Raw genomic sequence first — 20,274 nt, 5'->3', positions numbered from 1 at the left:
TCAGGATAATGCCGATTGGTGTTGCCATGGTAAGGTACTTTCAATTTCATCTTGGAATTCAATGGAATAAAATGATTTACTGTAATAAGATGTGAGTTTCACTTATCTGTTGATTCTATCTAGTCTGTAATGTGACATATTTATACTGACAAGTATAATATCTAAATAAAAGTGGAAATGGAAGGTCTTAAAGAAAACGGAAAAAAAAAAACTGCTTTGATGACATTTACGTGTATGGCCACATTCTGCCATTTATCAGCTCTGTGACTTGGGATGATTCACTTAATCTCTGTATTAGTCCATTCTCGCATTGCCATAGAAAACTACCTAAACTACTTTGCTCCCCAGAAAATGGGTTTTTCTTTTCTACCACATGGCTGGGCTGCAAATTTTCCAAACGTTTATGCTCTGCTTCCCCATTGTATATAGTTCCGCTTTCAGATCATCTCTTTGCTCATGCATAACAAAAGTGACCTTAGCTCCAGTTCTCAATAAGTTTGTCATCTCCATCTGAAACATCCTAAGCCTGGAATCCATTGTCCATATCACTATCAGCATTTTCATCACAACAGTTTAACAACTCTCTAGGAAATTCCAAACTTTCCCTCATCTTTCTGTCTTTTTCTGAGCCCTCTACACTATTCCAACCTCTGCCCATTAACCACTTCTGAAGTCACTTCCATATTTTCAGGTATCTTTTTAGTAATGCCCCACTCCCAGTACCAATTTTCTGTATTAGCCCATTCTCACATTGCTATAAATAACTACCTGAGACTCAGTAATTTATAAAGAAAAGAGGTTTAATTAACTCACAGTTCCACAGGCTTTACAGGACACATGGCTGGGAGGCTTCAGAAAACTTACAGCCATGCCAGAAGGCGAGGAGGAGGCAGGCACATCTTACATGGCTGGAAAAAGAGAAAGAGACAGAAAAAGGGAGGGGTTACACACTTTTAAACAACCAGATCTCATGAGATTTCACTCACTATCAGACAAACAGCAAGGAGGAAGTCCATCCCCATGGCTTGATAACCTCCCACCAAGCCCCTCCTTCAATGTTGGAGATCACAATTTGACATGACATTTGGGTGGGGACACAAATCCAAACCATTTCAATCTCATTAATCCTCAGTTTTCTCTGAATATACAGTTCACAAAGTTGTGGCTGTGAAATTGATTCAGGAGTTTTTCTTGACCGCTTTGTTGCACTTGTGACGTGAGTTCCCCATTTACTTGGCCCACCATGCTCAACCTCTTGTAGCACAGGGAGCAATTCAGCAAGTGAGTGTGGGTTTCGGGCAGCCCTTCTGGGCATCTGCAGGAACAGGCTCCAATGCAGGCCCCACAGCCCGACCAGATGTGGTTGAACGAGTGCTGCTTTGGGCTCTGGCAGGAGCAGGCTCTGTGTGGGCCCCCATCCCAAGTGGAAGTACCTGTGACCCCAAAGGGCATGTTACAATGTTCTCTTAGCTCTGCCTTTCATGGACAGCAGTGTGTTATCAGCTCAACGGCCCCTTGCCTCATAACATAGGGTGGCTGCCCTCCACCAGTGAGAGCAAAGGACCACTTTGAAAGCCTTTTTTTGGTACCAACACTCAGTGGGTCCTGAGCTCTTGTCCAGCCTCCAAGAAGAAAGAGATTGCAAAGACACTTGAAGAAGGTTGGAGGTGGAGAATTTTATTTAGTGATGGAGATGGCTCTCAGTGGAGAGGAGAGCTGGAGAAGGGACGGAACAGGCAGAAAATCTTCCCTGAAGTCTGGCCATCTCCAGCTGTCTCTTCTCCAATGTTAAGCCATCCAGCCATCCCTCTGAAGTTAAGTTGCCTCACTACTTGACTTTTCTTCTTCTACCACTTCTCTTCCTCTACCAACCGAGTCTGGGATCTTTATAGGCAGAGGATGGGGAGTGGGGCAGGCTATAGGTAGTTTTGGAAAAGGCAACATTTGATTGGTAAAAATACATTATTCAGAAAGAACCAATTGGAAGTAAGTGGGCAAGCAGGGATAGAAATTCTCACTTTGGACCATGGGTTTCAGGCTTTTTGGCTCAAAGGTGGGGTTTTGCCAGGGACACGCCCCTTTCTGCCTAGAATTTCTCTACCTCCTGCTTCTATCGAAACAAAATAATGTAAACTAAAACAGTTTCTACAATGTAAAAAAAAAAAAAGATTGTTTTTAGAATGATTAGTGATAAGTCATTCCAATTTCAGTTTTCAATAACTGGCATATTATATCCCCTAACACCACTTCACCTTTCCATTTTTGGGGAATGAATTTTTACCTGTGGAATAATTTTCTAAAGATACATTTAAGCTGTGAAGCTTAAACGAAAGAATAATTATTTTCCCCCTGAGAGATATCAATCTAATATTTGATGCACTGCCATGCCCCTTTAAAAATAATATATGGAACCTAATTTAGCTTTTAAAAAATGATTCATGTTTCTAAGAAACATGAGTGACTGAGCTGAATATTATATAGTGATACTGTCCAAGGTGATGAAAGTATACAAGCTGTTTTCTGTCACTAAATACAATTTCTGTATCATTGCTTTTTGGTACCTTTGATAAAGTTGTTGTTCATTCCGTCTCCTGTGCCTAAGAGATCTTTAGTACTAAATGTACCTTTCTGTCAATTTTTCTAACTTATTTTATATAATTCGCTGTAGAAGAGAATATTTCAAAACAAGTTTATTAATATTATTACAATAGAGTCAATCAATTCAATGTAAGAGCCAATGATCCTTTCTAGAATAAGGCACAGGTTTTGACGGTTGGATGGCTGGAGAATCTTCATAAACATTGGGACTTCGCTGGCTAGCTGAGGTTGTAGAAAATCTTGTTTTCAGATAACTAAGGTGTATTATGCATTTTCAAAATATCAGCAGTGTCAAATGTCTTGGCAGGCCAAAAAAACAGTCTATGATTACTCTTATGAAATATTGTAAAACAGTTCAGCAAACAGACAAAATTCCTAGATTTCATTAAAGACTACCCAATTTCTCTGAATCAAATAAAGTCCTGACATTTGTAGAGAAATCCTAGCTTCAGCTGAAGATTGTTGCTTAGAGAGGAGACTAATTCAGCTTTCATATCTAGAAATAGACAAGGAAAAAGAATGAATAACTGATTTATTTTAAATATGTATGTTGCTTGCCTTAAAAACAAATATTTTTAGATACTGCACACATCATTTTCAGCACGTTTAGATATTTGGACTTAATATATGCTGACAACTTCCTGAATTCCAAAACAAAGAAAGCTGAGAAACATTTCATTTAAAAATATATTTGACAAGTTTAGATTACTGGGAAGAAAACCCCACTTTCGGGCTCCTGGAATTGTCAGCCACACATGCCTAATTACCCCCTCTACATAAAGGAGGAATGTTTTGTTTACCCATATTTACAATGTGTTCTTACTTCCAAATTACATGTTTAATCACAGAAATAATACGGCACAATGAATGTCACGCTTTTCACTTTGTTTATGTTTTTCCATCTCAAACTGAGAACATAAAAGTAGGTGAGTATGTAGAGTTATCAGTCCTAAGTTCTGCTAATTCTTCAAGTTTTTTTGTTACATTCTATGCTTATATAATAATGGAATATTAAAATGCAAATTCATTTTTATTTGTCAGGACTATTTTAAAGGTAAAGTTTCCTACGGCCAATTTTCCTTACAAAAATAACTGGACCTGCAATAATCTGGAAACGTTTGTGCATAATAATGGGACCAAACATAAAAGCTTTCTCACTAATAAAAGAAAAAAATATTCAGTACTACTCACCTACAGTGGGTTTAACTTCCTTCAGAAAAGGTAACTATACTTGCACTTAAGCCATTATTAATTCTTAACTTTGAAGGATTTTGGAAATAATTTTTTTCTTGAGCTCAGAAACTTCCAGATGTTTAGTTACCTAAAATATAACAGAACTGAACCAAGTATATAAAGTAATTGATGCTATGAATCTTTAACTCTCATATATATTGCCCTACTTGCCACTTTAAAATTATATATAATTATAATACTTTATACTATCTTATAAATTATATATAAAATTATATGTAATTATTGTATATAATAAAGTATAAATAAAACAATTTATTACATACAATAATTATATATAATACATATAGTTTCTTGTATGTTATTTATTTGATGAAAGTGGAGGTTTCAATACAAAAATTTAAAAGATGGTGGATAAATGTAGGTTTGTCAAATGCTGTTCTTGTGCAATGGATTTTGGCAGGAGAGATCTTCAGCTGCTATTGCAGAACATGGTCTTTAGTCATAGTATGTTTTATTTTTTAAACAGTTATTTCATCCAATATAAGGCTGAAGTGATGAAAGCAAAGGAGTATATTGAGTTGCTCATCGTTATTCACTGCCTCTTCCAGAACACAAAGAGAAAGTGGGATTCATCGCATATCATAACACCCATGGAGTACTCACACACCCACTCACAGAGAAACAACTATGAGGAAAAAGTTAAACTGATGAATATATTCTAAGAACATTTTATTATTTAGTAAAAAATTTAATGTTAGTTTAGGTTTTTTTTTCTTTATTTGCTATCAGAAGTTTTAAGGGTTTGAAATAGGAGATCAGTAATTTCTCTCTAAGGTCATGTAGTTATAAAATTAAAGCTACCAAACTTTACTGTTTAAATTATGGAAAAGTCTAAAAAGAGCCTCCTTTTTCCCTCATTTATTATAAAAGTCCCCCTAGTGATTTTACAATTGAGAAATTCTTGTGTTGACTTATTTTATTAACATCTTCCAGATTAATCTTTCCAAAATATAGCTGTTATCATCACAGCATTTTTTGATAGAACATTTTCAGATCTTTCACTATATCTTAAATAAACTTGAAAAAATTATCATCTAATCCATGCCTTCAATAATGTTTTTTCTATTTGTTATTCCATCCTACTGACCATTACTTCTTTTTTGTAAACAACAGCTCTCCAACTAAATCAAGCTAGTTGCCATTGTGTAAATATACAATTTTTTCTTTTGCTGTATGCTCACTGGTACTTCTACTTGAAATTCCCATATTATATACTTCATAGATCAGCTCAACTCTCCTTGTAGTTAATTCTCACTCATTACTCCTTTAGTCTGAAGTAATCACCGACTTTCCTAGTGCTTCAATTCTTTCAAGTAACATGGAACTCGAATTCTTTCAACTAGCATGCATACACACACACACAGACATACACACACACACACACATTTGTGTTCATAGAATATATTATCTATTAGTTAAATAACATATTTTGTTTACTCTTAACCAATCCCTCTCATAGTTTAACATTATCACGAACATAGGCATGCAATAGTGAGTGAAATAATAAATTGGTGGCAAATATTTAAACTTTAACAAAATATAAGTTAATACTTTTTCTCATATCTCAATATATGCTCTTGTGTCAAAGTAAATCATGTTTTGCTTCATTAAATTATTGTTCCTTGATGTAATAATTTGAGTATAAAACTCTATGCTGTGCACTGATTGAGAAACAGAATAGCATAATAATTAAAAGTGTTGGGTCTGGAGTCAGAGTTTAAATCATGGTCTCTGTCCAAAATATGTGAGCGGTCCATGTGCAAATTCTTTAATCTCTTTGTGCTTCAATGTGCTCATTTAGAAAATGTGGTTAATAATAGTACTTACTTTATAGTGTCATTTATGAATACTAGGTAAGAGAATATATGTAACAGTTTTAGGATTGCATCTATCATATAACATGAGACAAGAAATGTTAGCTCTTATTATTGCATACCATACATTTATATGATTTTATCTATTGCATATATTTTACATTATTTTAACGAAATAACAGCAATTTAGTACATTTATTTGCATTGATGTATTTGTCATCTGTGTTTATATACATGCTATCATTATTTACACATAGGTATAAAACATATATTTTTAAAATTTGTAAGCACTCCAGCAGTTACTGTAACAAATAGTAAGTTCATATAGAATGTAATGGGAAGGAAATGCCACTTTACAAATAGGGCATATTATGGGGGCATATACACACATCACAATATGTGATGGTTAATACTGAGTGTCAACTTGATTGGATTGAAGGGTGGAAAGTATTGATCCTGGGTGTGACTATGAGGCAGTTGCCAGGCAAGATAATGTTGATTCTCCTCAGGAGCCACCCCCAACACCCCTGTTTGCTTCTAGACCTATAACTTGACTAAAGTCCTGGTGGGTCCCTAGAGGTGAGGTTCAGATGTGACCCATGAGGAGCCGTGCTACACTAGAAAATAACTGCTTTGTGTTTTCTAATTTATGTAAGCTGACATCTGGAGAACAGACATGGGAATGGATATTAAGGCTGTGGGATAATGGTGGAAGGAACATAGAGTTGGATCAGGCCAAATTTATTCATTTGGGCCCACTAAGCAGGGACTCTGCATTTAATGTTGCAGCTTGGGGTGTTAAAAAAAGTTCTAATAGTTTATTTGCTTGCTTAGCTGAAATGTGGATGAAAAGATGGCCCACTGTGCACAAGCTCAAAATGCCTGATCTACTTTGGTTTAATGTAGAGGAGGGGATCCAAAGGCTTAGAGAGATTGGGGTAGTGGAGTGGTTTAGTCACTTTAGACCTACTCATCCCAGCTGGGACAGTCCAGAAGATACACCCTTGATCAATGCCTTGCAAAACAGATTTGTAAGGGCAGCACCTGTATCTTTGAAGAGCCCTGTAATTGCTCTTCTCTGTATGTCAGATCTAACAGTGGGAACTGCAGTCACTCAACCACAAAATTTAAATACAATGGGAATAATTGGATCCCCAGATGGCAAGGGCCAAGTGGCAGCACTCAACCTTCCAAGGCAAGGAACCTCAACCTTTCAAACGCAAACTGGGCATAGCTACCATAATGGACAGCAGAGGCAAAGTGCAATAGAATAGTCTGACTGATGTAGAGCTCTGGCATTGGCTAGTTAATCACGGTGTTCCTAGAAGTGAAATTGACAGGAAGCCTACTTCATTCCTACCTAATTTATATAAGCAGAAAACTTCTAGGTTGAATGGATAAAAGATTAAGTTGAATTACAAAAAAAGAGAATCATGGCCCCTCAACCAATTTCCAGACTTGAGCCAGTTTACAGACCCAGAACCCCTTGAATGAATGGGAGGCCAGGTGCCCTTGAGGAAGAACCCCACTACACTACTGACAATTTATGCTGTTAATCATTCTCCTATCCTTCCTCAAGAAGACCTCTGGCATTTTACCAGGTAACTGTGCACTGGGGAAAGGGAAATGATCAGACATTTCTGGGACTGCTGGACACTGGCTGTGAGCTGATTTCAATTTCAGGGGACCCAAAACATCATTGTGGTCCTCCAGTTAAAGTAGGGGCTTATGGAGGTCAGGTAATTAATGGAGTTTTAGCTCAGGTCTGACTTACAGTGGATCTAGTGGGTCCCCAGACTCATCCTGTAGTCATTTCCCCAGTGTCAGAATTCATAATTGGCACAGACATACTTAGCAGCTGGCAGAACCCCCACACTGGTTCCCTGACTGGTAGGGTGAGGGTTGGTAGTGGGAAAGGCCAAATGGAAGCCATTAGAGCTACCTCTACCTAAAAAAATCATAAATAAAAAACAATTTTGCATTCCTGGAGGGATTGTGGAGATGAGTGCTACAATTAAGGACTTGAAAGATCCAGGGCTGGTGATTCCCACCACATCCCAATTCAACTTTCCCATTTGGCCTGTGCAGAAGACACATGAATCTTGGAGAATGACCGTGGATTATTGTGAGCTTAACCAAGTGGTGACTCCAACTTCAGCTGCTGTACCAGATGTGGCTTCACTACTTGAACACATTAACACATCACCTGGTACCTGGTATGCAGCCACTGACTTGGCAAATGCCTTTTCCTCCATTCCTGTCCATAATGCCCACCCAAAACAATTTGCCTTCAGCTGGCAAGGCCAGCAATATACCTTTACCATTCTATCTCAGGGATATATCAACTCTCCGGCTTTGTGTCATAATCTTATTCAGAGAGATCTTGATTGCTTGTCACTTCCGCAAGATATCACACTGGTCTATTGCATTGATGACATTATGCTGATTGGATCCAGGGAGCAAGAAGTAGCAAGTACACTGGACTTACTGGTGAGACATTTATGCACCAGAGGATGGGAAATAAATCTGACTAAAATTCAGGGGTCAGTAAAATTTCTAGGGGTCCAGTGGTGTGGGGTCTGTTGAGATATTCCTTGTAAGGTTAATGGGAAACGGATAAGTTGCTGCATTTGTCCCCTTCTACAACCAAGAAAGAGGCACAATGTCTAGTGAGCCTATTTGGATTTTGGAGGCAACACATTCCTCATTTGGGTGTGTTACTCTGGCTCATTTAGTGAGTGACCCAAAGGACTGACAGTTTTGAGTGGGGTCCAGAACAGAAGTAGGTTATACAATAGGTCCAGGCTGCTGTGCAAGCTGCTCTGCCACTTGGGCCATCTGACCCAGCAGATCCAATGGCGCTTGAGGTGTCAGTGGAGATAGGGATGCTGTTTGGAGCCTTTGGCAGGCCCCCATAGGTGAATCACAGCAGAGGTCTCTAGGATTTTGGAGCAAGGCCCTGCCATCTTCTGCAGATAACTGCTCTCCTTTTGAGAGACAGCTCTTGGCCTGTTACTGGGCTTTGCTAGAAACTGAACATTTGACCATGGGTCATCAAGTCACCATGCAACCTGAACTGCCTATTATGAACTGGGTGCTTTCTGACCCATCTAGACATAAAGTGGGTCATGCACAGCAGCATTCCATCATCAAATGTAAGTGGTATATACGTGATTGGGCTTGAGCAGGTTCTGAAATCACAAGCAAGTTATATGAGGAAGTGGCTCAAATGCCCATGGAATGCCACTCTGCCTTCTCTCCCCCAGCCTGCACTGATGGCCTCATGGGGAGTTCCCTATGATCAATTGACAGAGGAAGAGAATACTAGGGCCTGGTTCACAGATGGTTCTACACGATATGCAGGCACCACCTGAAAGTGGACAGATGCAGCACTACAGCCCCTTTCCAGGACATCCATGAAGAACAGTGGTGAAGGGAAATCTTCCCAGTGGGCAGAGGTTCGAGCAGTGCACCTGGTTGTGCACTTTGCATGGAAGGAGAAATGGCCAGATGTGTGATTATATACTGATTCGCGGGCTGTAGCCAATGGTTTGGCTAGATGTTCAGGATCTTGGCAGAAGCATGATAGGAAAATTGGTGACAAAGAAATCTGGGGCTGGGCACAGTGGCTCATGCCTGTAATCCCAGCACTTTGGAAGGCCGAGGCAGGCAGATCACAGATGAGGTCAGGAGATTGAGACCATCTTGGCTAACACTTGAAACACCGTCTCTACTAAAAATACAAAAAATTAGCCAGGCATGGTGGCGGGTGCCTGTAGTCCCAGCTACTCGGGAGGCTGAGGGAGGAGAATGGTATCAACCCGGGAGGCGGAGCTTGCAGTGAGCCAAGATCACACCACTGCACTCCAGCCTGGGTGACAGAGCGAGACTCCATCTCAAAAAAAAAAAAAAAGAGAGAGAGAAAAAAGTAATTTGGGGAAGAGGTATGTGGACAGACCTCTGTGAGTGGTCAAAACCTGTGAAGATATTTGTATCCCATGTCAGTGCTCACCAACGAGTGACCTCAACAGAGAAGGATTCTAATAATCAAGTGGATAGGATGACCTGTTCTGTGGACACCACTCAGCCTCTTTCCCCAGCTACCCCTTTCATTGACCAATGGGCCCATGAACAAAGTGGCCATGGTGGCAGGGATGGAGGTTATGCATGGGCTCAGCAACATGGACTTCCACTCACCAATGCTGACCTGGCTATAGCCACTGCTGAAAGCCCAGTTTGCCAGCAGCAGAGACCAACACTTAGCCCTCAATATGGCACCATTCCTCAGGGTGATCAACCAGCTGGTGGCAGATATTGGACCTCTACCGTCATAGAAAGGACAGAGGTTTGTCCTCACTGGAATAGACACTTACTCTGGATATGGGTTTGCCTGTCCTTCACACAACACTTTTGCCAAGACTACCATCAATGGACTCACAGGATGCCTTATCCACAATCATGGTATTCCACACAGCATTGCCTCTGACCAAGGCACTCACATGATGTCTAAAGAAGTGTGGCAGTGGGCTCATGATTATGAAATTCAGTGGTCTTACCATGTTCTCCATCATCCTGAGGCAGCTGGATTGACAGAATAGTGGAATGGCCTTTTGAAGTCACAGTTACAGTGCCAACTAGGGGATAATATTTTGCAGGGCTGGGATAAAGTTCCTTAGAAGGCTGTGTATGCTCTGAATCAGCATCCAATATATGGTATTGTTTCTCCTATAGCCAGGATTCACAGGTCCAGGAATCAAGGGGTGGAAGTGGAAGTGGCACCACTCACCATCACCCCTACTGATCCACTAGCAAAACTTTTGCTTCCTGTTCCTGCGACTTTACATTCCACTGGCCTAGAGGTCTTAGTTCCAGAGACAGGAACGCTGCCACCAGAAGATAGAACAATGATTCCATTAAACTGGAAGTTAAGATTGCCACCCCTGGACACTTTGGGCTCCTCCTGTCTCTAATTCAACAGGCTAAGAAGGAAGTACAGCATTGGCTGGGGCAGCTGACCTGGACTATCAAGATGAAATCAGTCTACTACTCCACAAGGGAGGTGAGGAAGAGTATGCATGGAATACAGGAGATCCATTAGAGCATCTCTTAGTATTATCATGCCCTCTGTAAAGTTAATGGGAAACTGCAATAGCCCAGTCCAGGCAGGATTACAAATGGTCCAGATCCTTCAGGAATGAGGGTTTGGGTCACTCCACCAGGAAAACAGTTATGACCTGCTGAGTTGCTTGCTGAAGGCAAAGGGAATACAGAATGGGTAGTAGAAGGAGGTAGTCATCAATACCAGCTGTGGTCATGTGACCAGCTGCAGAAACAAGGACTGTAATTATCATGAGTATTTCCTCCTTCTTTTGTTAAAAACATGTTTGTGCATGTATACACTTGTACTAAGAAAATATTTTATTTCCTTTTTCCTTTATCATGTGACATAAGATTTATTGACTTCATATCAGCATTTAAGTACTGTTTACATGATAGTATTTGCATTTGGGATTGGTGTGTTTCTGGTTGTACAAAGGATAGTTGCATTATATTATGTGTAATTATAACCCTATTATTGTCTTTATTTGAATATTGTGTATGATCTCAGAAGATGTGTATGGGTTCAAGTTGACAAGCGGGGGACTTGTGGTGATTAATACTGAGTGTCAGCTTGATCCTGGGTGTGTCTGTGAGGGTGTTGCCAAAGCAGATTAATATTTGAGTGAGTGGGCTGAGAAAGGCAGACCCACCCTTAATCTGAGTGGGTACCAGCTAATCAGCTGCCAGTATGGCTACAATATAAAGCAGACAGAAAAACGTGAAAAGACTAGACTGGCCTAGCCTCCCGGCCTACATCTTTCTCCTGTGCTACATGCTTCCTGCCCTGGAACATCTGGACTCCATGCTTTTCAGCTGGGGGACTCAGACTGGCTCTCCTTGCTCCTCAGCTTATAGATGGCCTATTGCGGGACCTCTTGATGGTGTGAGTTAACACAGCTTTATATATATATGTGTGTGTGTGTGTGTGTGTGTGTGTATGTGTATATATATATATCCTGTCTTTTATATATATATATATATATATATCCTGTTTTATACACACACACACACACACACACACACACACACACACACACACACACATATCCTATTAGTCCTATCCCTCTAGAGAACGCTAATAGATATACACATATATCCTATTAGTTCTGTCCCTCTAGAGAACCCTGGCTAATACACATATTAAGACAATCATTAGCAGCTAAATGCACAAAATACTAGTATGCAACAGGAAATATCAGCCCAAATCTGTATTTAAAAGACAGCCTACAAAGTTTCAGAGGTTCTGGGGTAATGTGAAGCCATCTAGCTGCATGTGCTGTGATGTATTCAGCCACTTCTCAGCTTTGTCATCACACTCAGTGACATGTAAGTGAGGCCAACAGAGCTCTGAGTCTTCTACAGAACTATCACTTGAGCCAACTCTGATGCCATAATCACCACCATAATCAAGCTTCAGGAGGCTATACTGAGAATCAATTATTCATTTTTAATTAAAAGACAAGTAAGGTAACTTTGTTTTACATATTTTTATCTCAATTCTTCCCTGTTCTTAATCTCCTCATCTCAGACTCTTCCTTAATTCTTCAAATTCGTCCACCATGCCCTTTAAAACATATGGTTTAACAGACAGATCTCTCCTACACCTTAAACTTCCTCTCCACACATTCTTTCTCATAATTCAACTTTCTGAGAGTCATTTCTTCTATAGCTCTCCTAAGGGTGGTTACTTATTTCTCCCACACCACATCCCTACCACAGGCCTGTGTCTGGAGGTAGAGGAGTGTTCTACTTGCTCCTAATTGATGGTTTCAGATATTTCTCATTACTTCCTATAATCCTAACTTTTTTGAAACTCATGTCATCTGGCTATACCCCAAGCTATTTTGAAATTTTGTGATCAATATAAAGCTTTCATTTAAGTTTTAACACCTGGGTCATCATATGTCTCTTTATTGCTAATAATTGTTGCTTATTATGTAGCCTTCAAGGTCTCCTAGTTCCAATGTCCATACCACTTTAAATTCAAGATCTTTCACATCCTCACTTAAAATATTTTTCTTCATCCCATTTGCCCACCTCATCTCATGTTTCTTACCTAGATATTATATGTATATGGCATCCAAAACCTTGATTTAAAACAGACTCCCTTACTACCACCTCCTAACATTTCAACTCATTTACTGTGTACACAGATCAACAAGGCCTTAGTTTAACTGGATCATACAATCCATTGACTCTACCACTTTTGTGTCTACCACCGTCCACAGGCCTGCCATATACTCTGTATGCAGCTTGTACTTCTAGGTTCATCACCACAATTTCTTCTTTAATAAAATCAAAACACCTAACTCACTCTCCCTCTGTGTTACCCACTTGGCAAAACTCCAATTATGATTACATCCAAAATTCCACCTAATTTTCAAAAATAAGCAAATATGCTGACTTGCCTCCCTTTAAATTTATGACTAAAAATTTGGTTTCCATGCTCAAAGAAACTTTCCAGTAACACGTTTTTGTTGACAATTTACTTTTCCTGTATCTAAGACAATAAGTCTACAATTTCTCTTCTCAAAGAGAAATTCTAGGGTCAACGTCCTTAAATTATCTCTATTTGTTCAGCAATATTTTCTCACACATATTTTGGGATTGTGGTTCCATTTGTCTATGTGCTTCTTTTATACCAGCACCATAGTCTTTTGGTTACTACGGTCTGGTAGTTTAGTTTGAAGTCAGTTAATATGATGTCTCTGGCTGTATCACTTTGGCTTTGTATTGCTTTGGATATTTGGGCTCCCATTGTGTTCCATATTAATTTTAGGACTGTCTTTTGTAATACTGTGAAAAATTGCATTGGTTACTTAAAAGGAATAGCATTTCATCTGTAGACTGCTTTGTTCAGTATGGCCATTATAACAATTTTGTTTCTTCTAATCCATGAGCATGATGTACTTTTCCATTTGTTTGTGTCACATATGTTTTCTTTCAGCAGCGCTTTGTAGTTCTCCTTGTATAGATCTTTCACTTCCTTGGTTAGATGTATCCCTAGGTATTTGTGTGTGTGTGGCTATCATAAATGGGATTGTGTTTTTGATTTGATTCTCAGCTTGGACATTATTGGTGTATAAGAATGCTACTGATTTTTGTACACTGATTTTGTAGCCTAAGGTTTTGCTGAAGTCATTTATTAGACCTAGGAGTCTTTTGGCAGCAGTCTTACAGTTTTCTAGGTATATAATCATATTGTCAGTGAAGGCACATAATTTGAGTTCCTCTTCTATTTGGAAGCTATTTATTCCTTTTTCTTGTCTAATTTATCTGGCTAAGACTTCCAGTCATACATTGAATAGGAGTGGTGAGAATGGGCATCCTTGTTTTGTTCCAGTTTTAGGGATAATGCTTCTTACTTTTGCCCATTGAGTATGATGTTAGCTATGGTTTTGTCATAGATGACTCATTAGTTTGAAGTATTTTCCTTCAATGCCTAGTTTGTAGAGGATTTTTATCATGAAGGGATACTGGATTTCATCAAATGCTTTCTCTGCAACTATTAAGATAATATATAGTTTTTGCTTTTAATCCTATTTATTTAGTAAATCACATTTATTGATTTGTGTATGTTGAACCACCTTTGCATTCCAGGAATGAAGCCCCCTTGGTTGTGGTGAATTAACTTTTGATGTACTGTTGGAATTGGTTTGCTAATATTTTGCTGAGCATATTTTCATCTATTTTAATCAGTGATAGCTGCCGGTAGTTATAACTTTCTTTTTTTTTTTTTTTTGAGTCTTCATGAGGTTTGGTGTCAGGATGATACTGGTATGATAGAATGAGTTAGGAAAGAGTTCCTCCTCCTTGATTTGTTGGAATAGTTTTGGTAGAATTGGCACCAGCTCTTCTTTGTATGTCTGGTAAAATTTGGCTGTAAATTCATCTCATCCAGAGCATTGTTTGGATTGGTAAGGATTATATTATTGATTCAATTTTATTACTTGATATTGGTCTGTTCAGGATTCTTTTTTTCATCCTCTTTCAATCTTGGAAAGTTGTGGGCTTACAAAAATTTATCCATTTCCTCTAGATTTTCTAGTATGTGTGCATAGAGATATTAATATAATCTCTGAGTATCTTATCTATTTCTGTGGTATTGGTTGCAATGTCATCTTTGTCATTTCTATGAGCTTATTTTGATTTTCTCTTTTTTTCCTTTGGTAAGCTAGCTTGTGGTCTATCAATCTTATTTATCCTTTGAAAAAGTCAACTTTTTGTTTTATTGAGTCTTTTTATGGTTTTTTGGGTTTCAATTTCATGGAGTTATGCTCCGATTTCAGTTATTTATTTTATTCTGCTAGCTTTGGATTTAGTTTGTTCTTGTTTTTCTAGTTTCTTCAGGTGTGAGATTAGTTTAATTTGAGATCTTTCGATCTACTTGATGTAGGCATTTAGAGCTATAAATTTGCCCATTAACACTGTTTCTGCCACATCCCAGAGGTTTTGATATGTTGTGCCTCTATTTCCATTCATTTTAGATAAATTTGTGATTTCTTCCTTAATTTTGTTGTTTACTCAAGTCATTCAAGAGTCAGTTGTTTAGTTTCCATGTACTTGGGTGGTTTTGAGAGATTTCTATTTTTATTCCACTTTGGTCCAAGAAAATTCTTGGTATGATTCTAATTTTTTTTCATTTTGTTTGATACTGAATTTATGGTCAAGCATGTGGTAAATCTTAAGAGTATGTTCTATGTGCGTTGAACAAAAATGTATATTCTGTGATTGTTGGATAAACTATTCTGTAGAAATCAATTAAGTCCAACTGGTCAAGTTCCAATTTAAGTCCCAAATTTCTTTGTTAGTTTCTTCCTCAATGAGCTATCTAATGCTGTCAGTGGGGTGTTGAAGATGTCACTATTATTGTGTGTATGTATAAGTCTTTTTTAGATCTACAAATAGTTGTTTTATAAATTTGGTTGCTCCATTGTTGTTTGCAAGCATATTTAGAATAGTTAAGCCTATTGTTGAATTAAACGTTTTATTATTATGAAATTCCCTTCTGTCTTTTTTTACTGTTGTTCATTTAAGCCTGTTTTATCTGATACAAGAATAGTGACACTGCTCTTTTTCATTTTTCATTTGTGTGATAGATCTTTCTCTTTCTCATTACTTTGAGCCTATGAGTGTCATTACATAAATATGGTTTTCTTAAAGACAGCAGAGGGATGCTTCTTGTTTTTCATGCAATTTGCCACTCGCTGCCTTTAAGTGGAGCATTTTCATAATTTATATTTAAGATTAATATTGATATGAGAGATTTTTTCCTGTTGTAGTGTTAATTAGTTGCTTTGTAGTCTTGATTGTGTAGTTGCTTTATAGGATCTGTAGTTATGTGCTTGTGTGCGCTTTTGTGGTAGTAGATATTGTTATGTTGTTTCCATGTTCAGAACATCCTTAAGCATAGCTATAGGGCTGGCCTGATGGTGATGAATTCCTTTAGCAAATGCTTGTCTGGGAATGACTCTCCTTGTCCTTTGTTTATGTAACTTAGTGTGGAAGATATAAAAATTCTTGGCTGGCATTTCCTTTCTTTAATACTGCTAAAAAGGGGACCCAGTTCCTTCTGGCTTATAAGATTTTGCTGATAATTCTGCTGAGACTATTAGCCTGATGAATTTCCTTTTATAGGTAATATGACCATTTTCTCTTCCTGCCTTTAAGTTTTTTTTTTCTTTATCTCAAACTTCGATACTCTAAAGACTATGTGACTTAGGGATGGTCATTTTGTATATTATCTTGCAGGAGTTCTATGGATTTCTTATATCTGCATGTTGACCTCTCTAGCAAGAATGTGGAAATTTTCCTGAATTATATACTCAAATATGTTTTCAAAGTTGCTTACTTTATCTTCTTTCTCAGGAAAGCCAATAAGTAGTAAATGTCACTTTACATTAACCAATATTTCTCAAAGGCTCTGTTTGTTTTTTAAATTTTTTTTTTTTTTAAACTTTTGTCTGACTGGGTTAAAGGACCAAACTTGGAGCTCTGAAATTCCTTCTTCTGCTTGGTCTTGTCTGTTGTTAAGGCTTCCAAATGAATTTTGAAGTTCTTGTAGGAAAATTTTCAATTCTAGAAGTTCTGTTTGGCTCCATCTTAATATAGCTTAATATAGTTATGTTGCCTTTCAAGTCTTGGATAATTTTTCTGGCTTCTTTGAGTTGAATTTCAACTTTCTCTTGAATCTTGTTGAGTTTCCTTGTCATCCATATTCTGAGTTCTATATCTGTCATTCCAGACATTTTATTCTGATTTAGATTCATTGCTTGGGAGCTAGTGGTATTATTTTGAGGTGATGAGAAGCTCTGACATTCAGTTCTTGTGCCAGTTCCTTCTCATCTCAGGGAGCTGATGATTCAGAGACTTTTTTTGTTTGTTTTCATTTTTTTTAATTTCAGTGGTACTTCTTTATTTTTTATTCTTTTTACTCTTGATGGCATAACTGTGATGTATGTTGCATATAATTATTTGGCTTTATTTTTGGGTGTTTTCAAGGTGCTGAGGCTCCATACAGGTTCCTTGGCTGCAGATAGATTCATGCAGTGGCTTTCTCAGATGTTTCTTATGGCAGTGATGTATTTTTGTTTGGTGGTATATTTCAGGCTATAGTTTTGCAGATGACACTTAAGAGCCAACAGATAGGGGTGGTGGCCGAGGCAATGGAAAGCATAAAAAGTGTCCTCTCTCAGCATGTGTTCACCTTCATCGGGGTTGGAGAGGCTAAAAAATCCTGAGAACTGATTTCTTTTTCTTTTCTTCTTCTTCTCCTTTTTTTTTTTTTAGATTGAGTTTCGCTCTTATTGCCCAGGCTGGAGTGCAGTGGCATGATCTCAGCTCACCACAACATTTGCCTCCCAGGTTCAAGCAATTCTCCTCCTGCCTCAGCCTCCTGAGTAGCTGGGATTACAGGCCTGTGCCACCATGCCAGGCTAATTTTGTATTTTTGGTAGAGACAGGGTTTCTCCATGTTGGTTAGGCTGGTCTCGAACTACTGACCTCAGCTGATCCACCTGCCTTGGCCTCCCAAAGTGCTGAGATTACAGGTGTCAGCCACTGCACTCGGCTGAGAAGTGGTTTCTTTTACCTCATACTCCTCAGGCCCTAACTGGAAGAGCCACTGCTGAGTCTACAACAGTGCACTGAAGAGGGGAATGGAGGCAAGATGACCCCATTGCAGGGGTCATCCATCCTACATGTCTATTCCAGGGCTTTTGTGGTGCTACATTCAATACCTGGCACCATGTTCACGTTTACTTTGACCCAAAAGAGCTTTGGGAGGCTGCGCTCCCTCCTTCCTTAGGGGCAGACTGTGGTGAGGATTGGATTTCCAGGGGAGTGGTATCTGCCTCTCTCCCACTCCTTATCTGATTTTCTATGAGACTGGATTTAAAACGACATCCTCTTCTCAGCCCTAGGTCTGGGAAAATGCCTGCAGCTTTTCCCAGTGTCTTTCCCTCTGTCTGTCTCTCAGCCTCTCCCCAAGTTAGCTCCAGGGCTTGGGAGAAAAGGGGTGCTCTCTCTTGGCCTGGGTTACACAGATCCCCAGAGGAAAGGAGAGACATAGATGGAGAGTAACTACCCCTCTCACGTAGTGGGGCTTCACTTATATTTATCAGCCAAAAGCCATAACAGGGACTGCTTGCCCACCTTCTCCTCTCCAGGGTCTGGGTTGTCCTTGTCTATTCTAGTGAATTATTGTCTTTCTTCTTGAATTAACACTCTGAGTTCGTTTTTATGTGCTATTTTCCTGCTTCCACGTGGCTGAGACACACAAAAGCCTCTAATCCACTATCTTTGAAAAAAAAGCAAACTATATATTTCTAAAGATTACATTGTATATGCTCTTTATAGTCTGAGACTGAACATTTCCAATTCATCAAAAATATTCTTCCTTTATATATTTTATTTTTGAACCTCCCTTTATCTGCTATTTGCCTCACTCTCGATGTCTCTTCCTTGCATATAGGACAGGAGAGTCAAAGTGTTTGTTCACAACACCAACTTGATTCAATCTTAGTTTTTCTGGATTAACTATTTTATAATTTGGCCAGAATTATCAGCATGTATATAACTCTAAAATATATATTTTTAGCTTTGATATTTTTCTTGTGCTTCAGACTTTGCTTATTTCATATTATTACTTAGATTTTTTTCCAGGCACATCTAAACTCAGCATAACCACGGCTAATCTCATCATTTCCTTCCCAAACTTGCTCCCTTCAAAACAAAAGCACAAGTGTCAATAATGGCGACATATTATATCCATTTGTCCAATCCAGAAATCTAGTGTGAGCAACATCATTGATGCTTCCTCTCCATGACCCTCAGCTCTCACATTCAGTCAATCCCAGGCCACTTTCATATGCTATCATGTGTCTTCTGAATTATGGAAAGATCTTTCTAATTGGATTCCTTACTTCTTGTCTTGCTCACCACTGGTCCATTTTTCTAGAACAGTCAGAAAGGTTATTCTCAAATAACTTTATCAATTTAATATCCTACCTAATAGCTTCAAGGCATTCATAATGCTCTAAGCCTAAATATCACCATGAAAAGCATTATTCATTGCCTAACCAATGGCTATTTCTCCCTTTTTTTGCCAGCAGAGTCTGTCTTCCACTATATCCACAGACAATGCCAGATATCTCCTTTCTTAGATACACTTGCAGCTCAAGAGTAAGCAAATAACTCAATCCTGGCCAACTGAGCCTGAGGTATATGATCTATTAGAGGGCTTCTCACATTTACCTTCCTGACAGAATAAAAGAGATAAGCAAAAATTATTGTGTAAGTTTCTTATAGCCCCTTCAGTTTCTGTCATTACTTCTCTTAAATCTATTCAGAATATGGCAGCCATTAAAAAAATATTTTAAAAGAAAATCTAATCATGACATTCCTCTTCTTACAACCCTAATTTGGCTTCCTAAATGACTCTAAATAGCAAAGTCCACACAGTGGCCTAAAAAACTTCTACATAATCTATACCCACACCATTCCTGTACTCTTTTAAGTCTGTGATCTCATTCCCTACTATCTCTGCTCACCCTTTCTAGATCTGCTAACATAGCAGTGTTGGTGGCATAGATCAGTGTACTTTGCTACCCTTTGAGGTTATCACAATTAGTTCAGATTGCTCAATAAAGCAATCCCTTACTGACATAGCTCCTTTTACAAAACAATGTTTTGCTTTTACATTGTACCCTCTTTCTGTGGATATCAGTGGGTTTTCTCATTTATCAGATAATCTTTATTCATAGAGGAAGTGAGACGGAAAAAGTTGATTTCCTACAAAAGGATGATCTGAGGCTGAGAGCAGTTAATTGATACAACTAAAATCATGTGCTTAGTCAAAAGCTGTCCCTAAAACGTTATTCATTTGACTCTACACATTTCATCTTAGATTACAAAGTAGTCAGTTTTTGAGCACATGCTGTAACAGTTTGGTTCTTACATAAAGATTTCTCAAACAATGGTAGAAGAAATGTTGTTATTATTTTAAAAT

At 38.4% G+C, this 20,274-nt stretch overlaps 1 long non-coding RNA gene and 1 pseudogene across 1 annotated transcript in view; one reads left to right on the top strand and one right to left on the bottom strand.

The window, feature by feature from the left end:
• Positions 1 to 20,274, bottom strand: part of LOC134736984 (uncharacterized) — a 456,075-nt gene that overhangs the window by 413,592 nt on the left and 22,209 nt on the right. The window contains exon 2 of the long non-coding RNA XR_010121488.1: positions 814 to 908. This is a non-coding gene — a long non-coding RNA (uncharacterized lncRNA). The remainder of the gene's footprint in view (positions 1 to 813; positions 909 to 20,274) is intronic.
• Positions 1,334 to 16,386, top strand: LOC129485243 (uncharacterized; annotated as a pseudogene).

The sequence above is a fragment of the Symphalangus syndactylus genome, chromosome 6 (assembly GCF_028878055.3).
Source record: "Symphalangus syndactylus isolate Jambi chromosome 6, NHGRI_mSymSyn1-v2.1_pri, whole genome shotgun sequence".
NCBI classification, from domain to species: domain Eukaryota; kingdom Metazoa; phylum Chordata; class Mammalia; order Primates; family Hylobatidae; genus Symphalangus; species Symphalangus syndactylus.
This window is presented reverse-complemented; position numbering and strand designations above follow the sequence as displayed.